At 41.1% G+C, this 22,217-nt stretch overlaps 1 pseudogene; it reads left to right on the top strand.

Moving 5' to 3' along the window:
* The first annotated feature begins 8,321 nt into the window (after positions 1 to 8,321).
* Positions 8,322 to 8,971, top strand: LOC102133088 (large ribosomal subunit protein eL19-like; annotated as a pseudogene).
* The last annotated feature ends 13,246 nt before the right edge of the window (positions 8,972 to 22,217 follow it).

Below are 22,217 nucleotides of genomic sequence, written 5' to 3'. Positions count from 1 at the left end.
TTTAATGTATCTGGAAGTTAATTCTGAGAACTCCCCGTGGCACAGAAGCATCTTCCCGGTGGACTCAGCCACGTGCATTTTGTTCTCATCTGTTCACACCCAGCGCCAGCCCGTGATTGCACCTTGAGCTACAACTGTCTCCAACCCCTACATTTAAATAGTAAATTCAAAACAAACCATGATAACCCTGATTGTAATGATGAAAGGGGCAGATCTTGGGTTATTTTACTTTTGTCATTTTATGTGATAAAAAATTTTAAATTTGTGTTTAAACTTTAAAATCAAAACAGACAGAGAGCCATGAGATTAATTTTTTACCGCCAGTGTGCAAATTTAGTTCATATGTGATGTGCTCCTAAATTTGCATAATATTAAAATTAAAATGTACTCTTTCTTTAAATTGTGTTTTGAAACTAGAGATTGTTCAGCAGGTCAATTTTAAAAAATGAAGAAACTACAGACTGACTCAAGAAAACAATGATTACTACTGATTGCATTATTATCATTATAAAAATAATTTTGTTGCATGGGGAGGATGTTAAAAATTATCCACTCCAGGTGTCAACTATTCTAGGTCTGCTTTTGTCTTAAATCCCAACTAAGTTGTTTTGCACATCCAAGAAAGGAAGGCCGACTGCCCTGGGAGAGCCCCCAGTGATGCACTGAGAAGAACCCTAGTCATGGGCAGATGGGATTGGCTGCTCTCCTGAGCATACGCAATGCCCCTGGATTCCTAAGCCCTCCAAGCCCTGTCTCTTCCACTCCTGCGCACTTGGAGACCTTTTATTTAAGGAGGCCTTATTTGGGAAGATCTCGGAGCACTTTACAAATACCAACTTTGGTCTACAAGCTGGAGGAAGGTTCAATCTGTGTATCTCCTAGACGAAGGGGCAGGCTCAGGGAAGGGAAATTCCATTGAAAGCCTTGCTTTGAGTGTGTTCCAGCTATGGCCACACCATGATATATGCATGTTATTACACCCAGACCTATGTTTCAAGAATGCATGAGCTACCCTCCAATGGAACTTGGTCAGTTATTATCCAGCAACATAAACTGACAACTTTTCTATTCCCTTCTCCTTTGCATTGTTGCAGGTTTTCACGTTCCCACCCCCAAATTAGAGGGGTGAGGGAAAGCAACAACATTCTTTCCTATCCATAGTACATGTTTCTAGCAGCATAGCCAACTCCATTCCCCCAATAGCTACCAAGCTAGTAACAATTCTTACCATTTATTAAGAGTAGAATTACACTCCACATCAAACTGTTCTGTCTACTTTATTTCTAATTCTTGCAGTAACTTCAAGCAAGTTGCAAAAACGTCACCCAGCTAATGGTACAAGGAGCCAGCCCTCTTTGTATCTTGGAGCACCAAGCATTCTTCCAGGCGGGTATAGAAATGAGCTCATTCAGCCGGGCGCGGTGGCTCACGCCTGTAATCCCAGCATTTTGAGAGGCCGAGGTGGGCAGATCAGGAGGTCAGGAAATCAAGACCATCCTGGCCAAGATGGTGAAACCCCGTTTCTACTAAAAATACAAAAATTAGCTGGGCGTGGTGGCGCATGCCTGTAGTCCCAGATACTCGAGAGGCTGAGGCGGAAGAATCGTTTGGACCAGGGAGTCGGAGGTTGCAGTGAGCCAAGATCACACCACTGCACTCCAGCCTGGCAATACAGCAGGACTCCGTCTCAAAAAAAAAAAAAAAAAAAGGAAAGAAAGAAAGAAAAAAAAAAGAAAGAAAGAGATGAGCTTATTCTTCCCCCAACCCCCAAATCCTTTTTTGTTTTTTGTTTTTGTTTTTGTTTTTGTTTTTAAGAGACAGAGTCTCGCTCTGTTGCCCAGGCTGGAGTGAGTGGCGCGATCTCCGCTCACTGCAAGCTCCGCCTCCCGGGTTCCCGCCATTCTCCTGCCTCAGCCTCCCGAGTAGCTGGGACTACAGGCGCCGCCACCACGCCCGGCTAATTTTTGTATTTTTAGTAGAGATGAGGTTTCGCCGTGTTAGCCAGGATGGTCTCGATCTTCTGACCTCCTGATCCGCCCGCCTCGGCCTCCCAAAGTGCTGGGATTATAGGCATGAGCCACCGCTCCTGGCCTCCTTTTTTAAGTTCTAAGTTTTCAAATTAAAATTGTGGCAAACTACACATAAAGTGACATTTACTATCTTAACCATTTCTCAGTGTACAGTGTCATGGTCTTCAGTACATTCCCACTGTTGTACAACCGTCACCACCACCCATCTCCAGAACTCTTCACCTTACAAAACTAAAACTCTGTACCCATTAAACAATTACTCCCAATTTTCCCTTCTTCTTCTCCTCTCCCAAATCTTAAGTATAAAGCAGATAGTATTATTATCACCATCGCCAATTTTCAGATGAGGGAATGGAGGCATCGTGAGATTCAGTAACTTCCCCTGATCACAGCTGGTTGGTAGCAGAGCTATGATTCAAAGCCAGGTGGTCAGGCTGCAGAAGTCATGGCCTCAGCCACTGTACGGCCTCAGGCACACCCCACACAGTACTGTGCTGTGTTGTGCTGTCTCTTCTGCTGTTGAGCCTCTCTAGAAGATCAAGAAACAGTAGCCTAGAAAGTTGAAGCAAATTGCAGATTCTTCCTCGTAAAGGCCGAGGAGGCTCTGTGTTGAGACCGCTTGGATCCCAGGCTGATTAGCCTGCTGCACCTCCCCTTAGATTAGAGCAGTGACCCTGTCCTTGGTCCTGTCCTCTGCTCTCATCCACATCCAAAAGCAGCTCTGGTCTTCTCCCCTCAGTCCCAGGTGCAGTCCGTGGGTTCCAGCCTGCCTGTGACTAGGGAAGTAGACTGTACACTTTGGCCAGCGGGCAGCGGACTAGGCCCCACCTGGGATGTTCTTGCTTATCTGCACGTAACTGGGGGGATGCAGTCTGTGCTGCAACAGCCTGTGCTCCCTGTCACTGCTAAGGAAGCCCCTCTTCTCCCTTTGGGCCAGTGCTGCTCCGCAGGAAACCTCCCTCCTGCACACCGCCATCAGCTTCTATCCAACACTGAATGGGAGACTGAGCTGGACCCTTACCTGGCACCTGTGTTCAAGGAAGGGGTGCTAGGGAGATGGTGTACCCTCTCCCCCACATACAGATCCTTATTTCTTTATGTTTGGTGGGTAGGGAGATGGCATACCCCCTCCCCACATACAGACCCTTATTTCTTTATGTAGGCGGGTAGGGAGATGGCGTACCCCCTCCCCACATACAGACCCTTATTTCTCTATGTTGGCGTGTAGGGAGATGGTGTACCCCCTCCCCCATATACAGATCCTTATTTCTCTATGTTGGCGTGTTGGTCCTATTTTCAGCCATTTCAGTGAGCAGCCCTGAGGAAGAGCAGCTTCACTATGAGAGGAGTTAGTTAGAACAGAATTTTTCCCCAGTTGACCAATGTAAGCTTGCAAGCCTACCTAGAAGAGGAAGAACTTTAAAACTTTACATCTATTTCATCAGCACACCTTATTTTACCCGGAATAAACTCCACCACTGACCTCTGCTCACTCCACCACCAACACCCTAGCCCAAGCCCCACTGTCCCTCACCTGTACAGGCCCCTCAACGCTGCTACCTCCCAGACTGTTCTCCACAGGCAGCCAGAAACAGCCTCTAAACTGTCAACCAGATCCTCTAAGATCAGGAATGAGACAAGGATGCCCACTCTTGCCACTTCTATTCAACACAGTACTGGAAATTGTAGCCATAGCAATTAGGAAAAAAAAAAAAAAAAGGCAAATTAAAAAAAGGAAGTAAGTTTATCCCTGTTTACATGTGAAGGTGACATGATCTTATAGGTAGAAAACCCTAAAGATTCAACCACAACAACAAACAAAACCTGTTAGAACTAGTAAATGAATTTAGCAAATTGCAGGATACAAAATCATCACACAAAAATCAGTGCATTTCTATACACCAACAATGAACAATCCAAAAAGGAAATTAAGACAGCAATCCTATTTGTAATAGTATCAGAAAGAAAATAATATTCAGGAATAAAACTTAGGAGGCAAAAGGCTTGTACACTAAAAACTACAAAATATTGCTGAAAGACATAAAAAGACACACACACAAAAATGGAAAAACATCCCATGTTCATGAATTGGAAGACGTAATATTGCTAAGCTGTCATACTACCCACAGCAATCTACAGACTTAATGCAATCTCTCTCGAAATTCCAGCATTGTTTTTGTCAGAAATAAAAAAATCTATTCTAAAATTCATATAGAATCTCAATGAACCCTAAATAGCCAAAATAATCTCAAAAAGAGGAACAAAGTTGGATGTCTCACATTTCCTCATTTCAAAGCTTACTACAAAGCCACAGCAATCAAAACAATGGGGTGCTGGCATAAAGACAGACATACAGACTAACGGAATAAAATAGAGAGCCCAGAAATGAACATTTGTGTGGATGGTCAAATACTATTTCACAAGGGTGCCAAGACCATTCAGTGGGGAAAGGATGGTCTTTTCAAGAAATGGTGCTGGGAAAACTGGATATCCATATGGAAAAGAATGAAGTTGAACTCTTATCTCATACCACACACAAAAATTAATTCAAAATAGATCAAAGACAAAATATAAAAACTAAAATGATAAAACTTTTATAAGAAAACATACAGCAAAATAATGTCTTTATGATATTCCTTGGCAATGACTTCTGGATGATCACACTGAAAGTCAAGCAACACAAGACCAAATGAGTAAATTTTACTACATCAAAATGTAAAACTTTTCTGCATCAAAGTACACAATCAACAGAGCAAACTCAACAAGTCAACTCATGGGATGGGAGAACATATTTACAAATCATATATCTGATAAGGGGTTATTATTTAGTATATATAAAGAACACTTACAACTCAAAAACACAAAACCAACAATTCCGTTTAAAAAATGGACAAAGGACTTAAATAGACATTTCTCCTAAGAAGACATTCAAATGACCAATAAGCATATTAAAAAAATGCTTAATATAACTAATCACTATGGAAATGCACATCAAAATCAGATATCACCTCACATCTTCACATATCATTATGATGCCTACTACCCAAAAAAATGGAAATACTGTGTGTTGTTGAGCATGTGGAGAAATTGGAACCCTTATGCACTGTTAGTGGGAAGGCAGAATGGTTCAGCCGCTGCAAAAAGCAGTATGGTGGTTCCTCAAAAAATTAAACATAGAATTACCATATAATCCAGCAATTCCATTACTGGGGAGATACCCCAAAGAACTGAAAGCAGAGTCTCAAAGAGACATTTGCATACTCGTGTTCACAGCAGCATTTTCCGTAATAGCCAAAAGGTGGAAGCAACCCAGGTGTCCATCAATGGATGAATGCATGTACCAAGTGTGGTCCCTCCATACAATGGAGTATTATTCAGCCTTAAAAAGGAAGGAAATCCTGATAAAAGCTACAACATGGATACATCTCAAGGACATTATGTTAAGTGGAATAAGCCACACACCAAAGGATAACACTGTATAATTCCACTAATATTCAGCACCAGAGTAGTCAAATCCATAGAGACAGAAAGTAGAAGAGGGGTTGCCAGGGACTGGGGAGAGGTGAGTGGGAGTTGGTGTTTAATGAAAACAGAGTTTCAGTTTGGGAAGATGAAAGAGTTCTGGAGATGATGGCAGTGGCGGCTGCACAGCGGTGTGGTTGTCCTTAATGCCACATACACTGAAAAAATGGTTAAAATGGCAAATTTTATGTTATGTGTGTGTTTGCCAAATACCCCCAAAAAATCAGTCAGATTATGTGACATATCTGCTCTCAGCCCTCACTCAGAATACAATCCAAATTCCTTCTTCAGTGGAGCGGGCCTCACACTCCAGCCACAGGGCCCCTCCTCTCTTACGAGCCCAGCATGTTTCTGCCCCGGGCCCCTTGCAGTCACTCTGTGTTCCCTTCACAGGCTCTTCTCCCTGGGCATTGCATGGCTTATTCCCACATTTAACTAAGGACTCTGCTCAATCCTCACTGCCTTTGGCCACCCTATTAAAATAGCACATCCCTCCAACTCCACAGCACACCTTACTTTTCTCCATGAGTTTCATCAGTGCCTGGGATTATCTTAACCACTCGTTTATCCATTCATTACTTGTCTCCTGCAGTGAAATGTGCACTTCATGCAGGCAGGGCCTTTGCCTTGCTCACTGCTGTGTCCCCCTGGGCCTAGAATAGTGATGGCCCATAGCAGAGTCCAGGAAAGAGGAGTCCAACAATGAATGAATGGATAACGCCATACAACATCTGTGTTGGTGAAATTGACAGAGGTGGTAGAATTGAGGGTGACTGATGATGGAATGAAGCTCCCACAAGATCTCGAGAGTCAGTATGCTGGGCTAAATGACTAAGATGAAGCTTAGCAGGGGTGCTAAGGCTGCCCTTGGGGCAAAAGCCCAAGTGAGTACAGGACGAGGAAGAAACTGCTTCACAGCAGCTGCACAACTAGCAAACACTTGGAAGCTACAAAATGGTGGGAAGCTCACAGGGGGATCGATGGGCCTGCAGAAGCACCCCGTGATCTCAGGCTGCATGGGGTGGCTGGACAGGGGGCTGGTGTGCTCTGCCTGAGACACCCCATGGGGCAGCCCTGTCCTGCACTTTGCACTGAAGCAGTCAGAGGTTATTCAAGTACCTCTTGACCATAGGGACCAGGATGGCAAAGGCATTCCAAATTACATCCTCAACAATACATAGTTTCAAATAGCTCAAAGGAGGATATTGAACATTCCCAATACAAATAAATGATAAATGTTTGAGATGACGGATATGCTAATTACCCTGACCTGATCACTACACATTACATGTATAGAAGCATCACTATGTACCCCATGAATATGTACAACTTTTATTTGTCAATTAAAAATTAAAAATCATATTCTATAAAAACTAATAGAAGGAATGTTTAGCCCATAGATGGTAGATTTGGGAGCCAGACAGAACTGAATCAAATTCTGGTTCTGCCTTTTATTAGCTGCAGGACACATGCAGAATTCTTAACCTTAATAGTCTCTAGCTGTATGGCTGTCAAGGCCAATGTCGTAAAAGGTAAAATATAACTGTTTGATTTTGTAGTTATACACAAAGGCTTGTACTGTGTCCTGTAGAAAACTTGAAGAGTTATCCCTTAAAAATATACATCCATAGTCTTTGCTGGAATTGCCAGTGAAATGTACTTTATCAGGGTCCCAATATCATGTACAAAATGTAGCATGGAAACTTAATGCCCACTTTTTATAAATGCTTATCTATAGATGGGCATCCCAATTTGAGGCAACACATATATGATCAGAAGTATGAATGAATATAAATGATGGAGTATCATGATAGTAGAAACAGATAGAATATTTAGAATAGAAACCGCCCTAAATGAATAACAACTCGTGTATCTCTTCTGCTAGATTGATTATAACCTAAAACAGTTCTGTTCTGGATGATCTTGGTAAATCATATGCTTGAATCGTGACTGAAATCATCTTGAAAAACGTTGTTTTTAAAGAACCTAAAAGCTGGGAGTGGGGCCTCATGCCTGTAGTCCCAGCAACTTGGGAGGCCAAGGCAGGAGGATCACTTGAGGCCAGGAGTTTGAGACCAGCCTGAGCACCATAGCAAGACTCCATTCCCACAAAAAAATTAAAAACTAACTGGGCATAGCTGTGGATGCCTGTAGTTTGAGCTACTCAGGAAGCTGAGGCTGGAGGATCACATGAGCCTAGGAATTGGAGGTGGTAGTGAGTATGGTCTCACTGTTGCACTCCAGCCTGGGTGACAGAGAGAAAACCTGACTCCAAACAAAAAACAAAAAGAAAAAGCAAACAAACAAAAAGCCCTGTAGGTGGTACCCTTCAAAGGTGTTCCTTTTGGGATACAAAATTAATCTGGATCCCCAAACACAAATTATTTTGTATAAATTGGGGCCCCTCAGGTTCTACAGTGGAATCGCTGCAGTGGCTGATGAGGAGGACACAAAACAAGAGTCCTTCCACTGGGATTTACATGCTGGTTTTCCTCATCATGGGTTTGTCCTTCACGGCTCCAGCCTTCAGTGGAGTCAGGTACAAGCAAGTGATGACTTGCTGATGAAAACACTGGACAATGCAGTCTGGATTTTTTTTTACAAAAGTAGAAATATCAGAATGTGACAACTTAGAGTGACCATATAATTTATCAGCCAATTGGAATACTTTAGAGAGTGAGGGAAGCAGGAGAGGGTGAGTATGAACAGGTACACTGGGACTACAAACGTAAACCAGCACTGACCTTTGTCACTGCTGTGGCCAAAGCCATGAGGATATTCAGGCTTCAGAAGAGGCTCACCACGAGTGCCCTCCACGGTAGCAAGAAGGTCTGGCTTGACCCCAGTGAGACCAGCGAAATCATCAACGCCAACTCCCATCAGCAGATCCGGAAGCTGATCAAAGTTGGGCTGATCATCCACGAGCCTGTGACTGTCCATTCTCGGGCTGGATGCCAGAAAAGCACCTTAGCCCGCCAGAAGGGCAGGCACACGGGCACAGGTTAGCTCAAGGGTACAGCCAATGCCCAAATGCCAGAGAAGATCACTTGGATGAGGAGAATGAGGATTCTGCACCAGTTGCTTGGAAGATATTGTGAATGGAAGAAGATTGCTCACCACATGTATTACAGCCTGTACCTGAAGGTGCAGGGGAATGTGTTCACAAACAAGCAGATTCTCACGGAACACAATCACAAGCTGAAGGCAGGCAAGGCCCACAAGAAGCTCCTGGCTGACCAGGCTGAGGCCCGCAGCTTTAAGACCAAGGAAGCATGCAAGCTCGGTGAAGAGCGCCTCCAGGCCAAGAAGAAGGAGATCATCAAGACTTTGTCCAAGGAGGAAGAGACCAAGGTAAAAAGGCTTCCCCTTTGTCTGTACACCCTAACCACCGTGATTACATAGATCAGCCATTAAAATAAAACAAGCCTTAAAAAAGAAAAGAAAAGAAAAGAAAAACAGGACTGCCCTGAGAAAACTAGGATGTATGGTCACCCCAAGAGGAGTCCTTTCATGGGAATATGGCGTTGAGATGCACAGGCCTGCCAGGAGCTGTTTCATAAGGATTCAGTGTTTTTCTTGTGCAGGGGAATGAATTTTGATGAGTATAAAAGATGAATGAGAGGACCAAGACATTCCAATTCCACCCACTAGATTAGCCAGTTTGGTTTTTGACAGTTCTGTCCCTCTGTTTTACATTTTCCAGGTTTGGGAAATGCAGACATAGATATGGATAGTAACATTTTTAAGTGACTCAGTAGCCTACCTGATAGCCACAAGAGCTTGGCATGGGTTGAAGGTATTCTTTAGGTGGGAACCAATGACAAGCTGTATGACTTTCTTTGCAGGAAGATAAAGAGGTACTTTGCTGTGGGGAAAAGAAAGAGAGATCAGCCTGTTACTGTGTCTATATAGAAAGAAGTAGACATAAGAGACTCCATTTTGTTCTGTATTTGAGATGCTGTTAATCTGTGACCCTACCCCCAATCTTGTCCTTGCAAGAGACATGTGCTGTGGTGACTCAAGGTTTAATGGATTTTGCACTGTGCAGGATGTGTCTTTGTTAAACAAGTGCCTGAAGGCAGCTTGCTAGTTAAAAATCCTGCCCATCCCTGGGCAATGGAACATCTCGGTGTAAAACCCAATTGTATGCTCTGTTTACTGAGATAGGAGAAAACCACCTTACGGCATAAGGTGGGACTCGCTGGCGGGACTTGCTGGCGCAATGCTGCTAAGAGGTTTGTGGAGATGTTTACATATGCATATCAAGGCACAGCATTTTACTTTGAACTTATTCATGTCACAGAGATCTTTGTCCATATGTCTTACTGCTAATTTTCTCCCTAAAATGATCCTATTGTCCTGCCACTCCCTTATCTTTAAGATGGTAAAGATAATTAGGCGTGGGTCCTCTGTAAGCTGAGCACCGGTCCCCTGGGCCCACTTTTTCTTTCTCTATACTTTGTCTCCGTGTCTCATTTCTTTTCTCAAGTCTCTCGTTCCACCTAACGAAAAACGCCCACAGGTGTGGAGGGGCAGGCCACCCCTTCACTTTGCAACAAAAGAGGGCCTCACCACTCTGGAAACACAGGAGGACATATTCCTTAAGTGTCTAAAATCCAATTCATCTGGACCCAGCATGCTCATTGATGCCTTTGCCACACCTTTACAAATGTTCTAGGGTTATGCTGCTTGTAGGTGACACAGTTAGTTATATAAATAAAGATGTAATAAAATTTCTCTCCAGTGTTTTTGTACCCAGGTGCTGATTCTTGCCTTTTTTTTTTTTTTTTTTTTTTTTTTTTTTTTTTTTTTGAGACAGAGTCTCACTGTGTCACCCAGGCTGGAGTGCAGTGGTGCCATCTCAGCTCACTGCAAGCTCTGCCTCCTGGTTCAAACATTTCTTGTGCCTCAGCCTCCTGAATAGCTGGGATTACAGACACATACCACCACACCCAGCTAATTTTTGTATTTTTGGTAGAGACAGGGTGTTGCCATGTTGACCAGGCTGGTCTTGAACTCTTGGCCTCATGCGATTTGCCCTCCTTGGACTCCCAATGTGCTGGGATTGCAGATGTGCACCACCATGCCCTGCTAATTATTGTATTTTTAGTAGAGACTGGGTGTTGCCATGTTGGCCAGGCTGGTCTCAAACTCTTGGCCTCATGTGATCCGCCCACCTTGGCCTCCCAAAGTACTGGAATTATAGGCATGAGCCACTGCGCCCAACCTGATTCTTATCTTTCTAGCATGTGCATGTCTCCCCAGCAATGGGCAGGTGCATTGGTCTAGGCACCACCAAGGGGCTGTTTTAGCAAAATCAAAGACGGTGGAGATTCAAAAACTCTGTCAGGTTGTGAGTTTGGGGCTAGATCTTGGAAACAGCAGCAGAAAGTAAACTAAAAACTAGAAGAAGGGAACTTTTAGGGCAGTGAAACTATTTCCTATGTTACAATAATAATGGACACATGTCATGACATATTTGTCAAAACCCACGAAATGTACAACTCAAAGAGAGAAGCCTAACATAAACTACAGCCTTTAGTTAACAATAATGTTGTATTTCTTTTGGTATTTTTATTTTATTCAACGGTAACTTTTTAAATTTTAAATTTGTAAATTTTAAATTTGTAAATTTTTTTCTTGTGTTGGTGAAAATCTTTTTGAAATGCAATTTAATTCTATCTTTTCAATTGATAAATAATAATTATACAAATATGACAAATAATGTATGGAGTATGTAGTGATGTTCCCATAAATATAATCTGTAGTGATCAGATCAGGGTAATTAGTGCATCCATCATCTGAAACATTTCATCACTTCTTTGCATTGGGAATGTGCAATATTTTCCTTCCAGCTATTTGAAACAATATATTATTGTTAAGTATCACCATTTGTATAGAACACTAGATCGTATCAGGATTGGGTTGTCAGTTTTAACAAACATACCACACTAATACAAGATGTAAATAATAGGGAAATGTGAGGGAGCCTGGGCAGGGAGAGATATGTGGGAATTCTATACTTTCCAATCAATTCTTCTGTAAGCCCAAAATTGCCCTAAAAAATTACTAATTGTGCCTCACGGAGGAGAATCATGTAAGATGCTGGCCCAGACACAGTGGGCATGGCTGTGCCCAGTACTTTCCCTTCATTCATACCACACACCTGTGTCAGGGTCCTGGTGGCACCACCATACACTGCTAGCTAATGCCAGCGCAAGGCCTGAGCCTCTTCAGTGGCCACCCCTCCCAGCAGGCTCCGATGGGCTATCCCCACATCCTGCACCCTTGGACTGCTTGATGCCTTGCCCAGGATGGCCACTGTGGTTACCCCTGAGCTACTGGGGTGATGTGGATTGGAAAATGCCTCCCCTGCCATCTGCAATGCATTTCAGGAATCTCTTCCAAAGGTCATGAAAGTTTGAGCAGCAACTGCACTGGCTGTGGCTGCCTCGATGATCCCCTTCCATGGGCCGGCTTTCTACCTTCCTCTGAGTCACTCCTCCTACCCCTCACACCTGCTCCCTAGGACCACATCCCAAAAAAAGTGCTTAATGCAAGTCTTCATCCCAGACTCTGCTAAGGGGAAGAGATGCATTTAAGCGCATTTAAACCTGTGCATGTAGGCATGTGTCACACCAAGCAATGTTAAAATGACAACACTACTCAATTCTTTGATATTTGAATTTTATAAACAGAACTAATCTTATCAAGCATATTAAATCTATTTGTACTATCTTCACTTGAGTGTTATAAAAAATATATATACTTCTATGGGCAAAAAGACATAAGTCAAAACCATGAGCATGTACTTTCTTTCTCTTTGTTTATAATTTAAAATATTTTCCTTGGAAAATTTCCAGATACATAAAGACTATTCCCTAATTACTTCAGCTGATAATTAGCTAACGGTCTCAAGTCAGTTAGGCATCTTAGAAAATGTATTTTAATTTGACATTAAAGAAAATATAATCACTGTTATTATTAGAAATAAAACTCTTTAAAACCCACACAGTAAAAGTGAAGCGATGCTATAGGCTCACCTAATTAGCAGTGTTTTATATAAAGACATCAGTTGTTACAGCTCTCATTAAATAAATACATAGGTTTACATTTCTAATCTTAAATATATGGTGCTAGCACTGATAACCTACCTGACAAGTAGAAGGAACTTAGGATATTCTCTTTAGTCAAGCTTGAGATAAGATGATAATTCCAAAATTATGCATAAAGAGTTATATTATATTATATTTCACACTCTGATAAAATCAAAGAGAAAATATATAGCTATCTATTTTGCCAAAGTCTATAATTTATTAAGTATGCATGATGGATTTTTATATAATTCTTCTGTATTTATTTTTAGTAAGTAATATTGAAATCCTTTACGTTTTACCTAAATTTTTAACACAGAAGTGTGTTTTGTAAAAGCCACCGTCTGACTACTAATTGATGGCTTAATGATTATTTACATTTCTTTCTTCCCTTGTAATTCAACAGTAGGAACTCCATGTTATTAAACTAACATTTGCATTTTTTCTTTTTCTGATCCAAAAGCTTTTTAGAGAGAGATGTAATTTAATATTAGAAAACAGGAACACTTTTCACAGTGTTATTAATGACTTAATTGTTTATACATAGTTTAAATTTTTTTTAATTTTATGCTAATTAGGGTAATATATACCTTTATTCTTATCATCTTAACCATTATGAAGTTTACAGTTACAGATGTTAAGTATATTCACATTGTTTTGAAAGATACATACTTTTGATGAATGTCTTAATAACTAAATTAATTTGAAAATATCTGTTCTCATTTGAAAATCTCCTTTTCCAAGAAGGAAGCTATTGGATATTTCAGTTTCCAGAAGGCAGATTTCTTTAAACTGTTTAAAATACCCGTACATGTCATTACAACATGTAGCTTTTCAGCTAGGTGCATTTAGGCAAATTTCACACTTTATTTCTGTCGGCTGGAAAGGTTTTCCTAAAGGGCCACATGTCTAAAGCATTTTGTGTTTTGGCATAATTTCTTAAACTTTTTTGCACTTTGGGGAGTCTGAGATTCTTTATCTTATTCATTAATGTTCTTTGTAACTTCTAGAAACCATAGAAATAGGAGCTGTATTGAATTTGAAAGACTTTCCAACTGTATTTGCTAATTCCCTCAGGAGACAGGCTATCCCAGCTATTCCCATTTGCATTTCTGCACCATTTTGTTAGCTGTGCAAGGGATGTAATTAGTTCACACATCTGGTATCGCATGGATTGGCTGGTGTTAAAAGTTTCACAAATTAATACAAACCTTTTTTATTTTTGAAATTGAAGGGCTCTTAATTAGTTTAAAAATAGTTGTCAACTTGCTTATAACCAGCATTTGTATGTTGAACTTGTTCTCTTCCTAAAGGTGGGGAAGTGAGATTCGACAACGGAGACCTACCTCCCTAAGAGTTATTTGAGAAAGGGCGTTGTCGGGTCAGAGTCTGACTTCCGGTCCTGATTGCAGGCGTGGGTGGGGGGAATTTCCTTCGAGCGGCGTGAAAAAGGGGCGTGGGAATCGATGCAGGTGGAACAGTGGTTCCTGATCTGACTCAGGCAACCACTGGACATTGAGCATTTTTACATCCTCAGATTCAAGAGCCTCTTGAAAATGTCTAATTTTCATCATATCGAGTTCTTCCTGTGAAAGCCATGGCAAGTCTGGGTTAACTAGTAGTGCACTAGTTCTAGTTAGCTTAAGAATCTTTCTCATAATGCATGAACATGTAAAAACCAGGAATTTCTTTGGTGAAAAATGTGTTTCCTTAGAACCAGAAAAACCCATAATGCAAACGCATAAGAGAGATTTGAAAGTTGAGGTCCTCAGTTTCTCTAGATACATTTCAGGTGTTCAAGATCCACGTATAGCTAGTGGTGACCATATTGACATCATGGAAATATCTACTGGGCAGTGCTGGTTTAGACCATACTCTCTGAAACACAGCTTAGTACCGGGTAGGTATTCACCCAGCGATTCTGTGTATGTCTGCCTTTAGTAGCTGCTTCTGCTGTTTGCTACCACGACGGCCGCCTCCTCCTCCCGTGGTGGGTACGTAGGTTTAGGTTCTTGACCTCGCCACGCGAAAGAATTTGAGAGCGACTCCAAAATAAGAGTAGGTAAAGAAACTTATTGTAAAGCAAAAGTACCCTCTGAGAGGCTGAGTGGGCTGCTCAAAGGGAGAGACAGCAACGAGTGACTTAAGAGGAATTCCTTTTATGGGAACTGTTCGTATATATTCATAAAATAGCGGTGAGGTCAAGCATGCAAAGACAGACCTGCGGTTGAGGCATGCGCTCAGCATCTGCACGCTCTAACACGCAATGCATGTATCATTAGCATATAAAATCTCCGCCTAGGGGTGTGTTTTTTTACTATTGAAATGAAGAAAAGGTCACTATGAGCTAAACCTTGAGCCTAGCTGCGCAGGTGGAACCCTGGAGAAATCCTCAGCGCCCCCGCCCCAAGGCAGGAATTTTAGCTAATACCTTCTTGGGTTCTGGATGCTGATTGGCTGATACTGGGGAAGCTATATTATGAATAAGTCTCTTTCCCGGCCTGTACTAGTTATCAGGAGCTTGTAACCATCTGGCAGTCAGCTGGTGTCCTGCAGGACTGTTTGTCTTGCAAAAGAGTCAGGTGCTGACTTAAGAGGGTGCAAGGGATGCACAGCCCACTGGGCTTCACACCAGGAGAAAAGTCAGTAAGTCAGTATGGCCTCCTAACCTTCCTTATCCTGCTTCACTCCTCCTCACTCTTCTTTTTGTGGCCGTTTTATTGAGATGTAGTTTACATACTGTATAATTCATCAATGCAAAATGTACAATTCAGTGGTTTTTAGTATATTCACAGAGCTGTGCAACCATCACCATAATCCACTGTAAACATTTTCATTACCTCAAAAAGAGACTCCCATATGCTTTAGCCATCACTCCCCAATTCCCCCATACTCTTGGCTCTAAGCAACTACCAATCTATTTTCTGTCCCTATATTTTGCTAATTCTGGACATTTCATAAAAATGGATCATGTCATATGTGGTCTTTTGTGATTGTTTACCCCCCATGATGTTTTCAAGTTTCATCCATGTTGTAGCATGTATCAGGACTTCTTTTCTTTGTGTGGCCAAATAATATTTCATTTTATGGATATATCACATTTTGTTTATCCATCCACAGTTCATAAATATTTGAGTTTCCATCTTTTGTTTCATGAATAATACTGCTATAAATATTCATGTATAAGTTTTCATATGGACACACGTTTTCATTTCTCTTGGTTGTATACCTAGCAGTGGAATTGCTGGTCAAATGGTTACTCTATGTTTAGCTTTTCTGAGAAACTGCCACACTGTTTTCCAAAGTGACTGCATCATTTTTACATTCTCACCAGAAATGTAGGAAGGTTCTAATTTATCCACATCCTCACCAAAGCTTATTATCTTTTTGATTATAGCCATCATGGTAGGTGCTAAGAGGTAACTTTTTGTGGTTTTTAATCAAAAAAGAGTGTTGGATTTTGTCAAGTGCTTTTTCTGCATCTATTAATATGAGCATGTGGCTTTTGGTTTTTATTCTATTGATAGGGTGTAATACAATAATTAATTTCCAGGTGTTAAGCTAACCTTGCCTTCCTGGGATAAATCTCACTTGGTCATGGTGTATGATTCTTTTTATATGTCACTGGATTCAATTTGCTTGTATTTTGTGGAGGATTTTTGTATCCATAGTAACAAGAGATAGTGATCTGTAGTTTTCTTTTTTTGTGATGTCTTTGGTTTTGGAATCAGGGTAATACTGGCATCATAGAATGAGTTGAGAATCATCCCTTCTCTCCTGTTTTTTGGAAGAGTTTGTGAAAAATTGATATTGATTCTATAATTCTAATAATTTAAGTCTTCTCTCTTATGTCTTCATTGAATTCTGTCATTTTTGTTGATCTTTCCAAAGAACCAGCTTTTGGTTTCATTGATTTTTCTTTACCATTGTGTATTCTCTATTTCATTAATTTCCATTCTAATATTTACTATTTCCTTTCTTTTTTGAATTAGGTTTAGTTTGCTCTTCTCTTTCAAGTGACTTAAGGTGGAAGTAATTGTTTTGAGGATTTTTTTCTTTTTTAATATAAGCATTTACTGCTATAATTTTTCCTAGGCACTCTAGCTGAATTCCATAAGTTTTGGAATGTTGTGGTTTCCATTTTAATTCAGCTCAAAGTATTTTCTAATTTTCAGTTTTATTTTTCTTTTGATCTACTGGCTATTTAGGAGTATGTTGTTCAATTTCCACATATTTGTGAGTTTCCCAAATTATTTACGGTATTGATTTCTAATTTAATTCCAGTGTGGTTGGAGAACATATTTTGTATCATTTCAATCCTTTTAAATTTACTGAGGTTTGTTTTATGACCTAGCATAAAGCCTACCCTAGAGAAAATTCCATGTTCACTTGAAAAGAACACACACTTTGCTATTGTTTGATGGAGTGTTCTAGAGCTATAGCAGATTTTTTGAAACTCACTCAGGAAAATCTCAAATGTGTGCAGAAGTAGAGATAATGATAAAATAATTGTGAGTTGTGAGTTGAATTGTGTTTCTCCTCCAAAATATTGAATTCCTAGCCCTCACTATCTGTGAACGAAGGGTTTTTTGGGGGTAGGGGGCATATGATTAAGTTAAGATGAAGTAGTAGGGTGGGCCCTATCCAATATGACTGCTGTCATTTAAAATGGAAGAAACTTGGACACAGAGACAGATATGAACACAGGAAGAACACCATGTGAAGATGAAAGTGGAGATTTTGGAGATGTATCTACAAAGCAAGGAATACCAAAGATTGCTGACAAACCACCAGAAGCCAGGGGAGAGGCATGCAACAGGTTCTTGGCCCTTAGAAGGAGCCAATCCTGCTGACGCCTTGATCTTAGATTTTCAGCTCCCAAAACTGTCAGACAATACATTTCTGTTGGGCCAGGTGCAGTGACTCTCGCCTGTAATCCCAGCACTTTGGGAGGCCGAGGTGAATGGACCACCTGAGGTCAGGAGTTTGAGACCAGCCTGGCCAAGATGACGAAACCCCGTCTCTACTAAAAATACAAAAATCAGCTGGGCATGGTGGCAGGTGCCTGTAATCCCAGCTACCTGGGAGGCTGAGGCAGGAGAATCACTTGAACCTGGGAGGCAGAGTTTGCAGTGAGCCGAGATGGCACCATTGCACTCCAGCCTGAACAACAGAGCGAGACTCAGTCTCAAAAAAAAAAAAAATGTTGTTTAAGCCACTCAGTTTATGGAAAACACTTATGTACTCACCACTCAGATTCAACGACCTTTCAGCCTTGTATCTTCACCACAAGCCAGAGCTCAGTAGCTCCCGGGCATTATAACAACACGGACCGCTAGTCAATGACTCTCAGGTGAGAAAGTTTAAAGGCACAAAGACATTTTGGAATTCTGCCACAGTGCCCTCTGGTCAGGAGGTGAAAAACAAGCTCTGAGTGTTGGACTTCCAAAAATGTAAAAGACGAAAAGTCAACGGAGTTGAGCTGATATGGTTTGGCTCTGTGTCCCTACCAAATCTCATGTCGAATTGTAATCCCCAGTGCTGGAGGTGGGGCCGGGTGGGAGGCGATTGGCTCTTGGGGGTGGAGTTCTCATGAATGGGTTAGCGCCATTCCCTCGGTGCTGTTCTTGTGATAGTGAGTTTTGGTGAGATCTAGTTGTTTAAAAGTGCGCATCGCCTCCCCACTTACTCTCTTCTTCCTGCTCTGGCCACGTGAGATACCTTGCTCCCCCTTTGCCTTCCGCCATGATTAAACGCTTCCTGAGGCCTTCGCAGAAGCAGAGGCCACTATGCTTCCAGTACAGCCTGGAACCATGAGCCAATGAAGCCAATCTTTTCTTTATAAATTATGCAGTCTCAGGAATTTCTTTCTAGCCGTGTGAGAATGGACTGATCCATGAGCCTTGTCAAAATTTTATGATATGCATAGTAAACAATCAAATACCAGATTGTCTGGGGGATCTTGGGGGAAGGATTTTTAATGTCGAATTAGGTTGTTTGTCAAAATGATTCTAAAATGTTACACTGTGTGAAAGTTGTCAGAATCGAAATGGAGTTGCTTATGTTAAAAACCTAAACAATAGACCCAGGGAAAGGCATGAAGGGAGGATTCCCAAGTACAAATACCTGATAACAGCAATTATCCACAAGTCTGCAAAAATCACAACCTTGCATAAAAATATACTTCTGCGCACCGGGCGCGGTGGCTCACGCCTGTAATCCCAGCACTTTGGGAGGCCGAGACGGGCGGATCACGAGGTCAGGAGATCGAGACCATCCCATCTCGGCTCACACAGTGAAACCCTGTCTTTACTAAAAATATAAAAAACTAGCCGGGCGTGATGGCGGGCGCCTGTTGTCCCAGCTACTCCGGAGGCTGAGGCAGGAGAATGAGGTAAACCCGGGAGGCGGAGCTTGCAGTGAGCCGAGATCGCGCCACTGCACTCCAGCCTGGGCGACAGATGGAGACTCCATCTCAAAAAAAAAAAAAAAAATATATATATATATATATATTTATATATATACTTATATATATAAATATATTTATATATATACTTATATATATATACTTCTGCAAGGACATCTGCCCAGCAGCTGCCTATCTGACCTCAGTCTGGCACCGCCCTTATTATTGCTCTTTCTAGCCAAACGTAATTATCTTGAAACAATTATACAGCCCTCGTCATTTTTCTTCAAAAAACCTTTGTCTTCTTTTACCTCCTGCATATGCACATAGTTTATTATGACACACATATTCCCATTGCAGTACCCATTCCCAAATAAATATCATTTTCTATTAGAGAGCTTCTCTCTGTCTGTTATTTAGGTTAGCAGTTGTCGAAGCATGATTTTGAAGCCAGATCTTAGAGTGTCTTTGTTGTCAGGTTATCAGGTACTCTATAGTTTTCTGTTTGGGTGCTATTAGTGAAGTAGAGATCATGGCAGGTGGTAGTTATTGTCTGTAAAGCTTGCAAAATTTGTATTTGTTCCAAGGTCTAACAGTCCTTTTTATTTCTTTAGACATATTTAAATTTTTATTTTAATTTCTATTCCAATATCCTCGGTGTTTTTGAATGCATTTCTACTCTTTCTTCTTCCTCCCAACTCTCGCTCAAATGATGGCTTCCTCTTGTGTCTTATAGCTTGCTGTTGTGAAATTCTGTTCTGTGGAACAAATCTGTAATAATTTTTTAACTTGAGGTGCATTCCTCAAGAGAAGATTGTACAGTTGCTTTTGCAGATACTGGATATATTAGCAATCTAGAATATCTTTTTGTTTTTATTTTCTTCTTGTTGTTTTAAAGACAGGGTCTTCCTCTGTCATCCAGGCTGGAATGCAGTGGCACAATCATAGCGCACTGCAACCATGGATTCCTGGGCTCAAGCCATCCTCCTGCCTCAGCCTCCTGAGTAGCTGGGACTAGAGCTGCACGCCACGACACCTAGCTAATTAAAAAAATTTTTTTTATAGAGATGGTATTGCCCCGGCTGATCTTGAACTCCTGGGCTCAAGTGTTTCTCCTGCCTCAGCCTCCCAAAGTGCTGGGATTACAGGCGTGAACCACCACACATAGTACAGGATGTCTTTAAATTACGTTATCAGTTTGGTGTTTCCAGAACTCTTGGAGAGTGGAAATTCTGTCCCTAAACTTGTGTGATGGTAAAATACAAATTCTTAAAACATGTTTTTCTCCCCTTCACTCAGAGGCAAAATCAAGGTAGACAAGTTTCCTTACTAACTCCTTAAGAAAGGCAGGATTTTTTTTTTTTTTCATGTTACTCAGTGTGTGTCTTTCAGGGTCCCAGCCTTATGTAAAATAAAAAGGTCTACAGTCAGACTTCCCACCTTCATTAACACCTGAGAAATTAATGAAAGAGAGAATGCAAACGGTAAAGAAAAATCAATCTAGTGTGGGCACGACATTTTGGCTCCTTTGCTCCTGAACTAAACCGTGTAAATGGAACCTCCAGTCCCCAGACACTGGCAGATACTCGTTAAGCAACACTGTTTCAATGTCGTTGCTTACCTTTCTGAACTCATATGTTCCAGTATTTGTGGTCTTTCAGGATTTCTCTTACCTTTTGCCAGGCCAGCTATATATATATTAATTTGTTGTTTAAAAAATATTTAGACAATTATAGGTGTTTTTTTAAAATCAAAAGTCTCATTATGATTCCTAAGTCTGCCATATTGCTAAAAATGGAAGACTATAATGATTTTTCAAACTGAGAGCTCTCTCTGATCTGGAACTTATTTTTCCATTAGTTTGAGGTTGGGCTAAATTTCATTTCTGCAGATTCTAACAGTGTAAGGAAAGGTACAATGGGCCCTGAATGGGCGTTCTGTTAGGCTCTTTCATGAGTTCAGTTTGAGGGGCAAAATGACACACAAAAGCAAAGATCAAGTAATAAAGAGTTGGCTTTCACAGTTTTGATGAGTGTCTTCCATCCACCCTAGACCTGCTTCCTTTTGATACAAAAGGTGCAAAGCGACTTTTATTCTGTATTTCCTAGTGCTTTGTTGGCTGCATTTCCCCTGCCTCATACCTGAGCTTTTTCCTGCTGAGCTTCATGCACAAGGACCTTCCATTTGATCTTCATGGTTCTTCCAGGTAAGGCAGAACCTGAAAAAAAAGTGAAAGATCAGAAGGATGGGAAGACTTAAGGATTTTGGACTGAGTCTGGGTCCACATAAAGGTAACCCAGGGCTGCTGATAAGAGTAAGTGTAGAGTAGTTGATCAGCAAATCTCATCCCATCTAAAGACAGAAAGTTAGAATGCCAGGATAAATTCCATTGCAATCAGCTTCAGAGAACTATCCTAATTCTTTGATGTATCAAATATGTGTTAAATAAGTAAGAATTTGGCTAGGATTTCAAAACGTACGTTGTTATAGAGAGGTTGAAAGTATAACACATTTTCTTTCAGAGACAGGGTCTTGCTATGTTGTCCAGGCTGGACTGCAGTGGCTATTCACAGGCGAGATCATAGAACAGTACAGCCTTGAACTCCTGACGTCAAACAATCCTCCTGTCTCAGCCTCCTGAGTAGCTAGGACCGTAGGTGTTCGCACCACCATTCCTGGTTCCAGACAGCCTCTTTAGAAATGACAGAACATTAAATGAAGACTATCCACTGTTTAAAGGTTAAAATAGACAGTCTTTTTTTTTTAATCCTTTCCTACTGTTTGATCAGAAAAGTTTGCTCTGTCTACTTTTTGAGGACACTGTATTTTATTACCATCCAAATATTAGAAATAACTTATATCTATGTGATAGAAGTTTCCAATATTCTATTTTTACTTTTTCCTGCAGCAAAGCCTATATATTCTTTTCTGATATTCTGCTTCTGTCCTATGAAATCTCCCTTGTTTATTTCTTGCCATCTTGCTGATAATTATACAGCATTTTCCCTAGTCCTAACTTGTAGACCTTCCAATGACTACATACTTCTGATTGCTTTTACAGTCGCGATTACAATATTTCCTCCCCTCCTTTGTGTCCTGATTCTGTACGGAATCAGAGCAGCTTCAAAGACATTATCTAAGGAGAAGCAGAAGGCTTTTCCAGGC

Source organism: Macaca fascicularis, chromosome 8, assembly GCF_037993035.2.
Source record: "Macaca fascicularis isolate 582-1 chromosome 8, T2T-MFA8v1.1".
Lineage (NCBI taxonomy): Eukaryota > Metazoa > Chordata > Mammalia > Primates > Cercopithecidae > Macaca > Macaca fascicularis.
The sequence above is the reverse complement of the archived record's forward strand: the minus strand, read 5'-3'. Positions and strand labels throughout refer to the sequence as shown.